Raw genomic sequence first — 16,728 nt, 5'->3', positions numbered from 1 at the left:
TGATATTGGCCATATCATGTCACTATTTGATTGCATGTGATGTTTATCATGTTTATGCATCTTATTTGCTTAGAACGACGGTAGTAAATAAGATGATCCCTCATTAAAATTTCAAGAAAGTGTTCCCCCTAACTGTGCACCGTTGCGAAAGTTCGTCGTTTCGAAGCACCACGTGATGATCGGGTGTGATAGATTCTTACGTTCACATACAACGGGTGTAAGCCAGATTTACACACGCGAAACACTTAGGTTGACTTGACGAGCCTAGCATGTACAGACATGGCCTCGGAACACAAGAGACCGAAAGGTCGAGCATGAGTCGTATAGTAGATACGATCAACATGAAGATGTTCACCGATGATGACTAGTCCGTCTCACGTGATGATCGGACACGGCCTAGTTGACTCGGATCATGTAATCACTTAGATGACTAGAGGGATGTCTATCTGAGTGGGAGTTCATAAGATGAACTTAATTATCCTGAACATAGTCAAAAGATCTTTGCAAATTATGTCGTAAGCTCGCGCTTTAGTTCCACTGTTTAGATATGTTCCTAGAGAAAATATAGTTGAAAGTTGACAGTAGCGATTATGCGGACAGTAGAAAGCTTATGTCCTTAATGCACCGCTCAGTGTGCTGAACCCCAAACGTCGTCTGTGGATGTTGCGAACATCGGACATACACGTTTTGATAACTACGTGATAGTTCAGTTAAACGGTTTAGAGTTGAGGCACCAAAGACGTTTTCGAAACGTCGCGGAACATATGAGATGTTTCGAGGGCTGAAATTGGGATTTCAGGCTCGTGCCCACGTCAAGAGGTATAAGACCTCCGACGATTTTCTTAGCCTGCAAACTAAGGGAGAAAAGCTCAATCGTTGAGCTTGTGCTCAGATTGTCTGAGTGCAACAATCACTTGAATCGAGTGGGAGTTGATCTTCCAGATGAGATAGTGATGTTTCTCCAAAGTCATTGCCACCAAGCTGCTAGAGCTTCGTGATGAACTATAACATATCAGGGATAGATATGATGATCCTTGAGGTATTCGCGATGTTTGACACCGCGAAAGTAGAAATCAAGAAGGAGCATCAATTGTTGATGGTTGGTGAAACCACTAGTTTCAAGAAGGGCAAGGGCAAGAAGGGATACTTCATGAAACGGCAAATCAGCTGCTGCTCTAGTGAAGAAACCCAAGGTTGAACCCAAACCCGAGACTAAGTGCTTCTGTAATAAGGGGAACAGCCACTGGAGCAGAATTACCCTAGATACTTGGTAGATGAGAAGGCTGGCAAGGTCGATAGAAGTATATTGGATATACATTATGTTAATGTGTACTTTACTAGTACTCCTAGTAGCACCAGGGTATTAAGATACCGGTTCGGTTGCTAAGTGTTAGTAACTCGAAATAAAAGAGCTACGGAATAAACGGAGACTAGCTAAAGGTGAGCTGACGATATGTGTTGGAAGTGTTTCCAAGTTTGATGTGATCAAACATCGCACGCTCCCTCTACCATCAAGATTAGTATTAAACCTGAATAATTGTCATTTGGTGTTTGCGTTGAGCATAGACATGATTGGATTATGTCTATCGCAATACGGTTATTCATTTAAGGAGAATAATGGTTACTCTGTTTATTTGAATAATACCTTCAATGGTCTTGCACCTAAAGGAATGGTTTATTGAATCTCGATCGTAGTGATACACATTTTCATGCCAAAAGATATAAGATAGTAATGATAGTACCACTTACTTGTGGCACTGCCATGTAAGTCATATTGGTGTAAAACGCATAAAGAAGCTCCATGTTGATGGATCTTTGGACTCACTCGGTTTTGAAAAGTTTGGGACATGCGAACCATGTCTATTGGTGTATACGCATGAAGAAACTCCATGCAGATGGATCGTTTGGACTCACTTGATTTTGAATCACCTGAGATATGCAAATGATACCACATGGACAAGATGACTGAAAAGCCTCGTTTTCAGTAAGATGGAACAAGATAGCAACTTGTTGGAAGTAACACATTTTGATGTGTGCAGTCCAATGAGTGCTGAGGCATGTAGTGAATATCGTTATGTTCTTACTTCACAGATGATTCGAGTAGATGTTGAGTATATTTACTTGATGAAACACAAGTCTGAATTATTGAATGGTTCAAGTAATTTCAGAGTGAAGTTGAAGATCATTGTGACAAGAGGATAAAATGTCTATGATATGATCACAGAGATGAGTATCTGAGTTACGAGCTTTGGCACACAATTAAGACATTGTGGAAATTGTTTCACAATTAATACCGCTTGGAACACCATAGTGTGATGGTGTGTCCGAACATCATAGTTGCACCCTATTGGATATGGTGCGTACCATGATGTCTCTTATCGAATTACCACTATCGTTCATGGGTTAGGCATTAGAGACAACCGCACACACTTTAATAGGGCACCACGTAATTCCGTTGAGATGGCACCGTTTGAACTATGGTTTGGAGAAACCTAAGTTGTCGTTTCTTAAAAGTTTGGGGTTGTGACACTTATGTGAAAAAGTTTCAGGTTGATTAGCTCGAACCCAAAGCAGATAAAATGCATCTTCATAGGACACCCGAACAGTTGGGTATACCTCCTAATTCAGATCCGAAAGCAATAGGGATTGTTTCTTGAATCGGGTCCTTTATCGAGGAAAGGTTTGTCTCGAAAATTGAGTGGGAGGATGGTGGAGACTTGATGAGGTTATTGAACCGTCACTTCAACAAGTGTGTAGCAGGGCACAGGAAGTTGTTCCTGTGGCGCCTACACCAATTGAAGTAGAAGCTTATGATAGTGATCATGAAGTTTGGATCAAGTCACTACCGTACCTCGTAGGGTGACAAGGATGCGTACTACTTCAGAGTGGTACAGTAATCCTGTCTTGAAGGTCATGTTGCTAGACAACAATGAACCTACGAGCTATGGAGAAACGATGGTGGGCCCAAATTCCGACAAATGGTTAGAAGCCATGAAATCCGAGATAGGATCCATGTATCAGAACAAAGCATGGACTTTGGTGGACTTGCCCGATGATCGGCAAGCCATTGAGATAAATGGATCTTTAAGAAGAAGACGGACGTGGACGGTAATGTCACCGTCTATGAAGCTCGACTTGTGGCGAAGAGTTTTTCACAAGTTCAAGGAGTTGACTACGATGAGATTTTCTCATCCGTAGCGATGCTTAAGTCCGTCGGAATCATGTTAGCATTAGCTGCATTTATGAAATCTGGCAAATGGATGTCAAAATGAGTTTCCTTACCAGTTTTCGTAAGGAAAGGTTGTATGTGATACAATCAGAAAGTTTTTGTCGATCCTAAGGATGCTAAAAGGTATGCTGGCTCCAGCGATCCTTCTAAGGACTGGAGTAAGCATCTCGGAGTTGGAATGTACGCTTTGATGAGATGATCAAAGATTTTGGGTTTATACAAAGTTTATGAGAAACTTGTATTTCCAAAGAAGTTTGTGGGAACACTATAGAATTTCTGATGAGTATATGTTGTTGACATATTGTTGATCAGAAATGATGTAGAATTTCTGGAAAGCATATAGGGTTATTTGAAAAGTGTTTTTCAAGGAAAACCTGGATTAAGCTACTTGAACATTGAGCATCAAGATCTATGAGGATAGATCAAAACGCTTAATGGTACTTTCAAATGAGCACATACCTTGACATGATCTTGAAGGTGTTCAAGATGGATCAGTCAAAGAAGGAGTTCTTGCCTGAGATGTAAGGTACGAAGTTAAGACTTAAAGCTCGACCACGGCAGAATAGAGAGAAAGGACGAAGGTCGTCCCCTATGCTTCAGACGTAGGCTCTATAGTATGTTGTGCTGTGTACCGCACCGGATGTGTGCCTTGCCATGAGTCAGTCAAGGGGTACAAGAATGATCCAGGAATGGATCATTGGACAGTGGTCAAAATTGTCCTTGGAGTAAATAAGGACATGTTTCTTGATTATGGAGGTGATAAAGAGTTCGGCGTAAAGAGTTACGTCGATGCAAGCTTTGACACCTATCCGAGTGACTCTGAGTAGCAAACCGGATACGTATAGTGGAGCAACCATTTGGAATAGCTCCAAGTGGAGTGCGGAAGTAGCATTTACAATATGACATAGAGAATTGCGAAGTACATATAGATCTGGATACTACAGATCCGTTGACTAAAACCTCTCTCACAAGCAAAACATGATCAAACCCCAGAACTCATTGAGTCTTAATCACATGATGATGTGAACTAGTTTAGTGACACTAGTAAACTCTTTGGATGTTGGTCACATAGCGATGTGACCTGTGAATGTTAATCACATGGCGATGTGAACTAGATTATTGACTCTAGTGCAAGTGGGAGACTGTTGGAAATATGCCATAGAGGCAATAATAAATTAGTTATTATTATCATTATTATATTTCCTTGTTCATGATAATTGTTTATTATCCATGCTATAATTGTACTAATAGGAAACTCAGATACATGTGTGGGTACATAGACAACACCATGTCCCTAGTAAGCCTCTAGTTGACTAGCTCGTTGATCAATAGATGGTTACGGTTTCGCGACCATGGACATTGGATGTCATTGATAACGGGATCACATCATTAGGAGAATGATGTGATGGACAAGACCCAATCCTAAGCCTAGCACAAAGATCGTAGTTCGTATGCTAAAGCTTTTCTAATGTCAAGTATCATTTCCTTAGACCATGAGATTGTGCAACTCCCGGATACCGTAGGAATGCTTTGGGTGTACCAAACGTCACAACGTAACTGGGTGGCTATAAAGGTGCACTACAGGTATCTCCGAAAGTGTCTGTTGGGTTGGCACGAATCGAGACTGGGATTTGTCACTCCGTGTAACGGAGAGGTATCTCTGGGCCCACTCGGTAGGACATCATCATAATGTGCACAATGTGACCAAGGGGTTGATCACGGGATGATGTGTTACGGAACGAGTAAAGAGACTTGCCGGTAACGAGATTGAACAAGGTATCGGGATACCGACGATCGAATCTCGGGCAAGTACAATACCGGTAGACAAAGGGAATTGTATACGGGATTGATTGAGTCCTTGACATCGTGGTTCATCCGATGAGATCATCGTGGAACATGTGGGAGCCAACATGGGTATCCAGATCCCGCTGTTGGTTATTGACCGGAGAACGTCTCGGTCATGTCTGCATGATTCCCGAACCCGTAGGGTCTACACACTTAAGGTTCGATGATGCTAGGGTTATAAAGGAAGTTTGTATGTGGTTACCGAATGTTGTTCGGAGTCCCGGATGAGATCCCGGACGTCACGAGGAGTTTCGGAATGGTCCGGAGGTAAAGATTTATATATGGGACGTCCTGTTTTGGTCACCGGAAAAGTTTTGGGTTTTATCGGTAACATACCGAGACCACCGGGAGGGTCCCGTGGGTCCACCAAGTGGGGCCACCGGCCCCAGGGGCTGCATGGGCCAAGTGTGGGAGGGGACCAGCCCCAGGTGGGCTAGTGCGCCCCCCCCACCAAGGCCCAAGGCGCCTAGGGCTTGGGGGAAACCCTAAAGGGGGGCGCCCCCTTGCCTTGGGGGGCAAGGCAACCCCCTGGCTGCCGCCCCCTCCTCAGATTGGATCTGAGGGGGCCGGCCCCCTCTCCCTTGCCCCTATATATATGTGGGGGGTGGGAGGGCAGCCACACCCAAGTTCTGGAGCAGCCCTCCCCCTCTCCTAAGTACTCCTCCTCTCCCATGGTGCTTGGCGAAGCCCTGCAGGATTGCCACGCTCCTCCACCACCACCACACCGTTGTGCTGCTACTGGATGGAGTCTTCCCCAACCTCTCCCTCTCTCCTTGCTGGATCAAGGCGTGGGAGACGTCACCGGGATGTACGTGTGTTGAACGCGGAGGTGCCGTCCGTTCGGCACTAGGATCTCCGGTGATTTGGATCGCGACGAGTACGACTCCTTCAACCCCGTTCTCTTGAACGCTTCCGCTTAGCGATCTACAAGGGTATGTAGATGCACTCTCCTTCCCCTCGTTGCTGGTTTATCCATAGATAGATCTTGGTGACACGTAGGAAAATTTTGAATTTCTGCTACATTCCCCAACAGGATCAACTCATGGAGTGAGACATAGCAACATCTCTCGAGCTGAGGCACGAGGCACACATCTAGAGGGATGGAGTGGAGCAGATGACGAGGGTCACTAGGTAGACAATAATTCCATATCTAAGAGGGTGGTGAACGGTTGTCATCGTAGCGAGGATTTGAGTTGCCATGACATCACAACGGAACACCTTAGAGGATGGTGACCCGTAGAATTATCCCCTATGTGACAAAAGAATTACTTTTGATTCAGAGATCAATAAAATTCTCTATACCAGCCTGAGGCAATTCTCGAGCAATCGTTTGAAGGAGTTCGGTAGAATGGCATACTCGGAATGGAATGGATGATGTGGATTACCTTGTTGAAGACAACGCAATGGATGATTTTGCTTATCATCGGAGATGGATAGGGCCCATGGTAGGACCACATATGAAAATGATCGTGATCAGTAATTACTGAGAAGGGTAATCCAGGGTAGGGTGGCACGATGGTGTGCAAGCTGGAAACAAGGTGCAAATGCTGTGAATAATACTAGTAACTGGGGAGAGGCTCAATAGTAGAGAGTGAGTCCACTATTGAAAAGTTATAGCATAAACAAAGAAACTAGGAGCAATCCCAGTTAGTGCCTATGATAGCACCTAGTGCTTGAGCGGGATCTCAAGAACTTGAGCAGGATCTCAAGAACTTGAGCATTTCCATATTCACCAGGGTCTTACCAACATCCATGCCCAGGATCATGGCGACACATCATACTACCATGATGAATAGTGATGGACGATGCAGAAGCAAAGGAAGATAACACCTTCTCAGATTTCACCTTAGCGGGGCCAAGGGAATAAAATCTGGATGATCGACCGGGAGACATTTAGCACTCCACTTCTAATGTTCTCCTTGATGTGCTATCGCAACCCATTTATAGATATGGTTTGATAACTAGGACATCAAGTAAAAGGTCGGACTTCGGGAGCGCAAGAATCCATAAGGAGTAACTACTGGAGTAAATACTACGAAATCCTTATGGGGAGGTGGCCAACTTCCTCAATCAAGATACTACAACAATAGGTCTTCTGGCTGGGTGTGTCGGCCAGAACATCAACCTTGTCGGGACCTACATCATAGATCTTGGAAAGGTTCCAACCATCATATCTGCCTGAGATTCAGATCTGGTTGGTAACATGATATTCCATACTCATCAAGTCTAGAAAGAAAAATGAAAGTTTGCAACACAAACCGACGAGATGACGTTGCGAGATTCTCGGGAAATGAACTACGATAGCAAGCTCCAAAACATGAGCCGGTTCTGCTACACACATGTGAACAGTTGTCTCAGACAAACATGATCACATGGTAGTCTTACAATAAAACACTACCGATTTTCGGTGGGGAACCATCATCGAGGATATCGAAGTTCATTCATAAGTCCGGATTAGCTCTTATGAAGGAACTCCTTCTCCTTGAACAAATCAGTCAGTGGCTTGGTGTGCTAGGAAACACATATAGAATGGAGGCGGACAACCTACCAAACCATAGAGTACTTCGCAAGTGCATGACTGACTTGGAATGATTCCAGAGGAGGTAAAAACAAGCCTTCTCAAATTCATGGCGGAGACTTTCATCAAGTGCACAAGAATTATAGGGACTCACTTCCTTCGTCCAAACATATGCTTCACGAACGGGTCATGAAGATAATGCTTATAAAGTTTCCAACACTAGCTTGATATTCAACATGGATGATGGAGGAGACAAAATGCTGCGGATGGGCTCAACAGCAACTCATCGGAATTTCCATATCACTGGATTTCCACCATTATGTGAACAATGTGATAGTATTGGTCAGACCAAAAGATGTAATGGTGTATGCTCGAAGGATCAACCACGAGTAAGACAACATTACGAACATCGTTGGTTCTGACTTGGTTTGAGGATAGCCCACACTCAAATCAAAGTTTTGATAAGACAATAGGTTCAACAACTGATCACGAGGACCAATCGATGAAGAAATCATCTTTCTACAACAAACACACAAACACAAGATATCCCTTTGGAAATGAACTAGGTTAGACAAGCTTTTTTCTTCCAACTCTCCAAGTTGTTATTTAGCTTGACCAACTAGCTCAGGGTATCCAACACAGATCCTTGGAGAAGGGGGTGGTTTACAAGAAACCAACTTGATCACGAACTCAACATAGCGGTCAGGTGACAACCTGGTAACACTTCCGAGAAGATATTCGGAAAATCACGATCCACCGATATGTTACTAAGCTCGAGATCAATCTTGCTTTTCACGGCAAGACGATATGATCAAAAGATCGAGGAACCGATACGATCCTGACTCATTGATCGAGGAGTGCACCCGGAATAAGGACTAGGTAGCACGATCAACCTCGGGGCGATGATTCAAAAATCAACACGCTAAGAATGAGGTTATTGTCCATTTAACTACCAAGCAACAGAGTTGCTAGGAGTATAGATTTCACACATCATAGTTCACCTGTCGGCATTCCGGTTGCAACAACACGGGAACCAAGAAATGAATAATGATGGCGAGAAGTATCACTGTATCAAGAGTTCATAGGATGGTGTGCAATTCCCATGATATTCTTGATATGAAGATGGTAATACTTCAAGGTGGAACAGAACAAGAGCTAGATTAGCATTTTGATCTGCAGAACACAACTGCTTTGACCCAATCCTGGATATGGATAAGGTATTGGAGTTTGTTTCTCCTAGTCACTCTGGAATAGAATGGCTTGACGGACCACAAGAATAATGGGCATCGATGAACACGAGGCACAACTACTCCTGACTATAAATTGATAGACGAGGGTCGGGATACAACTAAAGAGGGACAACTCAAAGGAACATATGATTTTCTGAGTCATGGATGCATAGATTAGTATGTCGAGCAAATCTCATCATATTTCTTCCGGATAACCCATGCAGAAGGGTAGAACTAGCAGAGTAGCAGCATAGAATCGAGAACTCGTCAAGAGCACTCTGGTTGTGATCTTTCGGTTCGACAAGGAACTACTGCCATAAGTAGTTCATGGTATTTGGAAGAACGATATACCACGGACCTCGAGGACTAATGCAAAGGTTACTAATAACCTAAAGGAACTAGCAACACTATCAACATGAAGTAAGTAGGGTGAATCTTGGTTCGAAAACCCAGGAATAGAATACCTACTACTAAGTGGCATCACGAGATGCTTTCGAGAATGACGGCCAGATTCATCACATTGGGAACACAAAACATGGCTAGGGTACTAGGTGATCCTCTAAGACACCTAGGGTCATAATAGTAGCCCCAACATATATGTCGAGGCAGCAGAGTACCTCAACTCACCGATTAGTGTGGTTAAACTGGCATAAAGGAACATCGAGAACGGAAGGAAGGGATTTGCAAATGCATTTAGATTATCTAGAAACATAGGACAACTCGGACAGCATAACGGCTGTAAATGCTAAAAAATATTGAAGACATGCTACAACAATGGTGGCATAGCTACTCAGAAGCACAATATCAAGGTTTCGAGATCAATAGTTAACATACGGGAGTAGTAGAAACTGAACAGAGGCTTAAATCCATTAATCCTATAAGTCTACGGATTAGTAACACGTGATCCTGATAGAAATAAGAGAAACCCTAGTTTCTTAACCCCGTAGGAAAGATAAGATGACTCGGATCAGAAGGGCATAGGGTATAAGGAGTAAAAGAGCCTTACGTTCCATCCCACAATCAATTCCCTTACATAACTAAAGAATTTCTAGACTCAACTTCGACCAGTTTGGCTTGGTAAACCTACAGGCAGTCAAGCTCTGATACCAAAGCTATCAGAACCCCGACTCAATGGCACACCGATCTAGCATGTAACACCTCATATCACTTTGCGGCCTCACGCGTGGTATTCCCGCGGGTGTCGCCTTACCAGGCCCGGGACCGTTTGCGCCTTTTGGCACATGTATATGATAGTGTCGCTAGCATCCATATGACAAGGAGCCCGAGCTGACATGGCTAGTCGTGAACCCAAAGTGGCACTAACTTACAGGGACAGGCATACATGACCCAACAACGAACGTGTCGGTCATCAGCGAGTGAATCCAGGCTATAGCAACTAAGCTAGCAGGACTCCGGTAAACCAGGCTGTAGCAGGCTAACAGGACTCCGGTAGACACCGCGTAACATTTCCCCGAAGGGACAGACACAGGAACGAAGAAGGACACATGCCGACCAGCCTAAGTATTCCGAAGCAGTAGCAAGCTACCAAGGCTCAGTGGAAGCACTAGGAGACATTTCCCGGTAAGAGAGGCTACCAAGGATAAACAACTAGATAGTCAGATCCCACACATACCAAGCATTTCAATAACATATACACAATATGCTCGATATGTGCAAATACAACATGGCATCACAACATGACTCTACAAGTTAAGTATTTTATCCAATAGGCTCCGAGGAGCGATATATTACAAACATGGGTCTCATGACCCAACATTCAGAGCATACAGGTCAAAGCACAAACGGAAGCTTAACATGTCTGGGTAGAGACATCTACAAATGAAAAAGGCTGAGAAGCCTGACTATCTACTAGATCCTGCCGAGGGCACAAGATCGTAGCTGAGGTAACAAGCTAAACGTCGAAGTCCATGCGTAACTACTAGCGAGACTGAAGTCTCTCTTCAAAACGTAAAATAGGCAAACATGAGTACAAATGTACCCAGCAAGACTTACATCAGAACTAACTACATATGCATCATTATCAACAAAGGGGGTGGTGGAGTTTAACTGCAGCAAGCCAGCTTTGACTCGGTGGCTAACCTGAACTACGACTGCAAGTAACTCTTTTGAGGTGGCACACACGAGTCCACATATTCACCATATCAATACACCACTATGGATCCACTCCCGTCTCCCTACGAGAACGCCATCCATAGCACTCACACTTACCTTGCGCATTTTATAGTATCCACTTTCACTTGTCTATGAACTGTACAGGCAACCCAAAAGTCCTTTACCGCGGACACGGCTATTCGAATAGATCATATTAACCTTGCAGGGGTGTACTTCTTCACACACGCTCTCACCACTTACCGCCATTTACACGACATGTACTCGGCAACCTTCAAGCGGAAGCCCAGCGAGGGTGTCGGCCACGACCTGACTAACCACAAAAGTCTCTCGTCCAGGTTTATCACCTATTCGGGTTCCATCCGCAAGGATATCCGGTCGGGGTGTCTCTCACGGCCCCAAACGATGTGTGCAGGGTTCCCAAGCCCACCATCCGGGTGCCACTTGGTACACCGGGCCACTGTGCCTAGTCTGTCCCAAGCCCACCTGTACTGGGTGCCACTTGGTAGACTATTAACACTACCTACAAACACCAGAAACTAGTTGCAACTCCTGGACAAAGATCATGTTGATTAATAAGTCGAGAGGGGTCGAGTTACCGGAACCCAATGTGTGGTAGTAACTGTTCATGGATCACAAACACAGAACTCAGTTCCTGAGGACGCTTTCAATGAGACAACCCACCATGTACTCCTACATGGCCTCTCACCGCTACCTTTACCAAATCGTGTTCACACACTTAGCTCACACACAGTAGGACATGTTTACACACCTCTGATTCATTCCCGATGAATCAGACCTGACTCAACTCTAAGCAGTAGCAGGCATGGCAAAAAAGCATTAATGAGCAGGCACATCAGGGCTCAAACAACTCCTACTCATGCTAGTGGGTTTCGTCTATTTACTGTGGCAATGACAGGTCATGCAGAGGATAAAGGGGTTCAACTACCGCATCAAGTAATAGTTGAATCGTTGTTGTCCTAATGCAATAAAAGAGAGCATGAGTGAGAGAGTGGGATTGTATCGAAATGGACAAGGGGGTTTTGCTTGCCTGGCATTTCTGAAGATAGTATAGCTCTTCATCAGTGTCATCGAACTCATCGTCGAAACACGTCTACTCAGAGGGGACAATTACCGGCAACAGAGAAGGAAACACAATCAATGCAATGCACAATATGATGCATGATCATGACATGTCAATATGTTGTGTGTTGGGCTAATGCAACTAAAAACAGATTTAAATGAAGTTGGTTTGAACCAAGGGTTCAAATTCAAACTCCATATGTGCTTATTTAAATGCCAATTATGCAAATTGCCATATACAGCAACCTTAGGTTGTTCAAACATGCATGCAAATGGTACAGATGGATAGATTGGATTTTTCTGATTATTTTTCATATATAATTTATCTCATTCTGAGTTACAGTTGAATTTATATGAATTTTGGAAGTTAGCATTATTTCCTGAAATTTCCTTAATAAAAATAACTCCAGAAAATAATTAACTGCGTCAGCACTATGTCACTGTGACATCAGCGTCGACAGGCGTCGACCAGGTCAAACCTGACCAGTGGGACCCACTGGTTAGTGACCCAGTCAACTAACTAAGTTAGTTAGCCCTAACTAACTGGGCAGGGCCCACTAGTCATTGTAGTAACTAACCTAACTAGTTAATTAGTGCTAACTAGAGTAATTAGTCGGGCGGGGCCCGCAAGTCAGTGAGAGAGAGGGGAAGTCAAATCGGGCAGTGGGGCTAACCCACACCGATTAACGGGTCAGCGGTTGCCGGCGTTTAGCCGCCGGCGAGTCCAGACGCGGCGGAGGGGCTCGGGAAACACCCTCCGGCGACCAAAACAGCGGCAGCAATCATCTACGTGTAGCTGGCGCTCAGCCGCATCTAGCTAAGCAAGCGGGAGGGGCTGAGGTCGACCGGGCTCGCCGGAATCAAGCTCGCGCCGGCAGCCGGAGCTCGGGGCTGGTGCGGGTTGGCGCTAGTGGGGACGGTAGCTCGAATGGGTGGGCGCGCCCGGCTCTTGGGAGCGTGCTGAGCACGGGGCAACGCTCGGATGCGAGTGGCAGCAGCTGTGGCCGCGGCGGCGATGAGGTACGGCGCCGGTGAGCTTCGGCGTCCACGCAACTACGGCCTAGAGGAGGCGGAGAGCAACGGGGTTCGGGGAGGAGGAAGAGAAGCTCACCGTGAGCCCGATGGGAAGGTCAGTGGGCGCGGGGGAGGTCCGGAGCGAGCAGGGCGACGGTGGCGATCTCGGCGATCCGAGGAGGAAGAGGAGGTCAGGGCCGGCGCTTCGGGGCGTTTGGCGTCGCGTGAGTCGACAGAGAGGCGTAGACGATGGTGGCGCAGCTTCTGGGCATGTAGGAGAGGCGAGGGGGAGGCGGTGGCCGCGGTGGTGGCGAACGGCGGCGATGAACCCGTTCGGGTAGGATGGGGAACGGCGAGGGAGAGAGCAGGGGGGAGAGTGAGAGAGTTCCAGGGGGTGGCGTGCCATTGCGGGAGACGTCCAGGGGGAGGAGCAGGCAGCCAGGCAGGGAGGAGGTGGCCGGCGTGTGGCCATGCGCGCCGGGCACGCGCCTCTGCCTACTGGCGCGAGGAGGAAGGCGACAGGGAGCCAGGCGGTGGTGGGCTGGGCCGAAACAGGAGCTGGGCCAGTGCGGCTGCAGGTAGGTGGCCCAGGTAGTTTCCTTTCTCTCTCACCCTTTTATCTCTTTCTGTTTTCTATTTTTCTGTAGTTGTTTGGGCTTTATTAAAAATACCAGAGCACTTCTAAAAATCCTGAAAATAATTGTGGGCACCTTCTGAAATATATGCAACATCCCACATTTAGTTTCAGAATTATTTGAGCATTTAAATTATTTATAGCATTCAATGCCCAAATTGAAATACTTTATGAGTTAATTCAAAAATCCATAAATGGCCAAGAAATATGCTCATCATTTCGGCAGAGGTTTTCACCTTTATCAAAAATCATGAACATTTCCAAAGGCATTTTGGGTTCATTGAAGATTATTTTAGGTTGAACCTATTTGATTTGATCTGGTGCTAGGGTTTGAACAATCCCCATTTCAGGTTTAAATGAAATTTAAACGCGCAACCAAGCTAGTCCAAGTGCATAGCAAGGCTAGGGACGTGACACCACTAGTCTAGTAGTACTAGAATAGGTACGGAACAACTCGACTCAACTCAACTCTTGGACTCATTTACCTCAAAACAACAAAACTCTTGGACTCATAAACCTTTGATTATGTGCCTGGTGAAACTTAACTCTGTATAAGTTGAAAAGTTGAAAGCATACATCAACTCCCTGATAGAGGAAATGTTTGAAGGTCAGGAAGCTTGCATAGTTGAAACTGTGGATCAAAATGAAAAAAAGTAAATTTCCGCAAGTGCAGTCACTACCTAGAACTTAGACCGAGCAGGCCTTCCACAAACCGAGCTACCCTGCTCGCAGTCATAGGTGAGGTGCCTGAAGGCGCATGCCTCGTCGTGCTCCTCGGCCGAAGCAAAGACCATGGCTGCATAGCCCTGGCTGGACCTGGTTCCGGTACCACAAGACCCTGAAGATGCAGCCATTGGTGATGACATTGGACCTGGCATTGAAGATCTGGCTACGTCCTCTTCTTTTCCCAGTGGGCCTAACGCGTCTAAGAAGAAGAAAAATGTCTCTGTCAAGAAGTTCTCGGCCAAGAGTAGGGCCTCTTCTGGTGCCAAACATTCCATGACGGGCCCGGTGTGCCGTCTGGACAAGGATTTGGGGGCGACGTCGGGCTCTGGCCCGGGTTCGGCATCTCCTGCTTTTCGCTCTCCGGTGCTGCGGTCACCCGCGTCCACGACGCGTAAAGGGAGGCGCGTGTGGGGACTCCGGCGAGCCGATGGCGCTGAGGGCTGAACGGTGTGCAGCGGCTCGGGACCTTCCTCCCCCAGGTATGTTGCCCCATGTGTCCCCCTCCTCTTCTCCAATTCGTCTCGTGTTACCCTCGCTTTCAGATGATCATCTGTTGAATATTTTATCGGACGTGGGTGTTTCTGTTGATCCTGGTTTTGGTTCTCCCTCCCAATTTCTTTCCGCAATTAGGGCTAATGAAGTGGCCCAAGCGGCCATCGCCAAGGCTAAGGAGGCCGCAACTTATGTGTGTGCGAATGATGCTCCTGGGAAAGTGGGGGTGGAGGCTTGACAGATGGTTGTGGCCAGTAACCTCAACCCCCTACACAAGGAAAAAGAGGTTCGGCCAAACGCTCTAAATCATGTGTTGCCCCTTGCAGGTCTAGTCTCCACATTAAGAACCTTTCATTTAAATGAAAGCTTTATTTTGGAATATTAGAGGTTTCGCCGCTAGGGGGCGACGAGACCAGATCCGAGATGTGGTGTGTGGTGAGAACATTGATATTCTAGGGCTGGTGCAAAACTTTCAAAGATTCTTTCTCGCCTTCGGAACTTTCCTTGATAGCGGGCATGAACAGATTCGATTGGCACTTTCTTCCTGCCTCTGGCCATTCCGGGGGGATTCTTATCGGGTCTAAACGGGACATATTTGAGTTTGTTGCCTTTGATCATGGTATTTTTTTGGGCAAGCGTTGTGGTTCACCAGCGGCAACTTAACACCTTATGGGAGTTTATGGTGGTCTATGGCCCTGCTGATCAGTCTCTCTCTCTTCTATTTTTCTTGATGAACTATCAAACAAGCTTGAATCCTGTACGATTCCTATTGTGATTGGTGGAGACTTTAACCTCTTGCATTGTCCGGCTGGTAAAAATAATCTTAATTTCTCTTGGCCTCTCGCCAATGCCTCCTCCCTAGGGTGGGGGCCCATTTCACCTGGTCCAATCATCAGATTAACCCAGTCCGGTCGATGCTGGATCGGGCCTTTGTGTGCGATAGGTGGGACTCCCTTTTCCCCGTGCCTCCTTGAAGGCTAAACCTGTGATTGGATCCGACCATGTTCCCTTAATCCTAGATGCTGGCCTGGATCTTTCTCTGACCTCTTCTCGCTTCCAGTTCGATGCCTCTTGGCTTCTTGTGGAAGGGTTCCATGCCATGCTTGCCACTAAGATTTCCCACTTCCTCTCTTCTCCTCACCGATCATATGGTCCCATGGATGACTGGCACAAGTGCGCATATGAGTTCCGCAATTTTTTGAGAGGGTGGTCTCGTAATAGAGCTGCGGAGCAATGCCGGGAGAAAAATTCCTTAGAATCTCAACTTAGGGACCTTGATCTAACCGCGGACTTACATGGCCTTTCTGATCTTGAATGGTCTACTCGTTACTCTCTGAAAGATTCCTTGGTGCAGTTGCACCAGCAGGCTGAGATTTATTGGCACCAGCAAGGTTCCCTTAATTGGACTTTGAAAGGTGATGCCATGACGGCCTATTTCTTTGCCATTGCTAATGGCAGAGGAAGGTGCGTCATTGATAGCTTAATCATTAACGGTGTCAGGACCTCGGGCCAATCCCTCATCTTGAATCACATTGTTGAGTTCTTATCTTCCCTCCTAGGGGCTAAGTAGGAGTCTGGCCTCTCTCTCTCTCTCTCTCTCTCGGTTGCTCATTGGGACAGTGAATACAAGATCTCGAATGCTGAGAATGGAGACTTATTATTGATTCCCTTGTCTAATGAGAAGATTTGGGAAGTGATTAATTCAGCCAATCCGAGCGCGGCCTTGGGGCCTGATGGCTTCTCCATTCCCTTATTCAAGAAATTCTGGCCTCAGCTGCGTGTGCTGGTTTGTCAGATCATCCAAGGTTTTTGTTTGGGGACTGTTGAC

The sequence above is a fragment of the Triticum aestivum genome, chromosome 7B, assembly GCF_018294505.1.
Source record: "Triticum aestivum cultivar Chinese Spring chromosome 7B, IWGSC CS RefSeq v2.1, whole genome shotgun sequence".
Taxonomy (NCBI): domain Eukaryota; kingdom Viridiplantae; phylum Streptophyta; class Magnoliopsida; order Poales; family Poaceae; genus Triticum; species Triticum aestivum.
Note: the sequence above shows the minus strand (reverse complement) of the source record.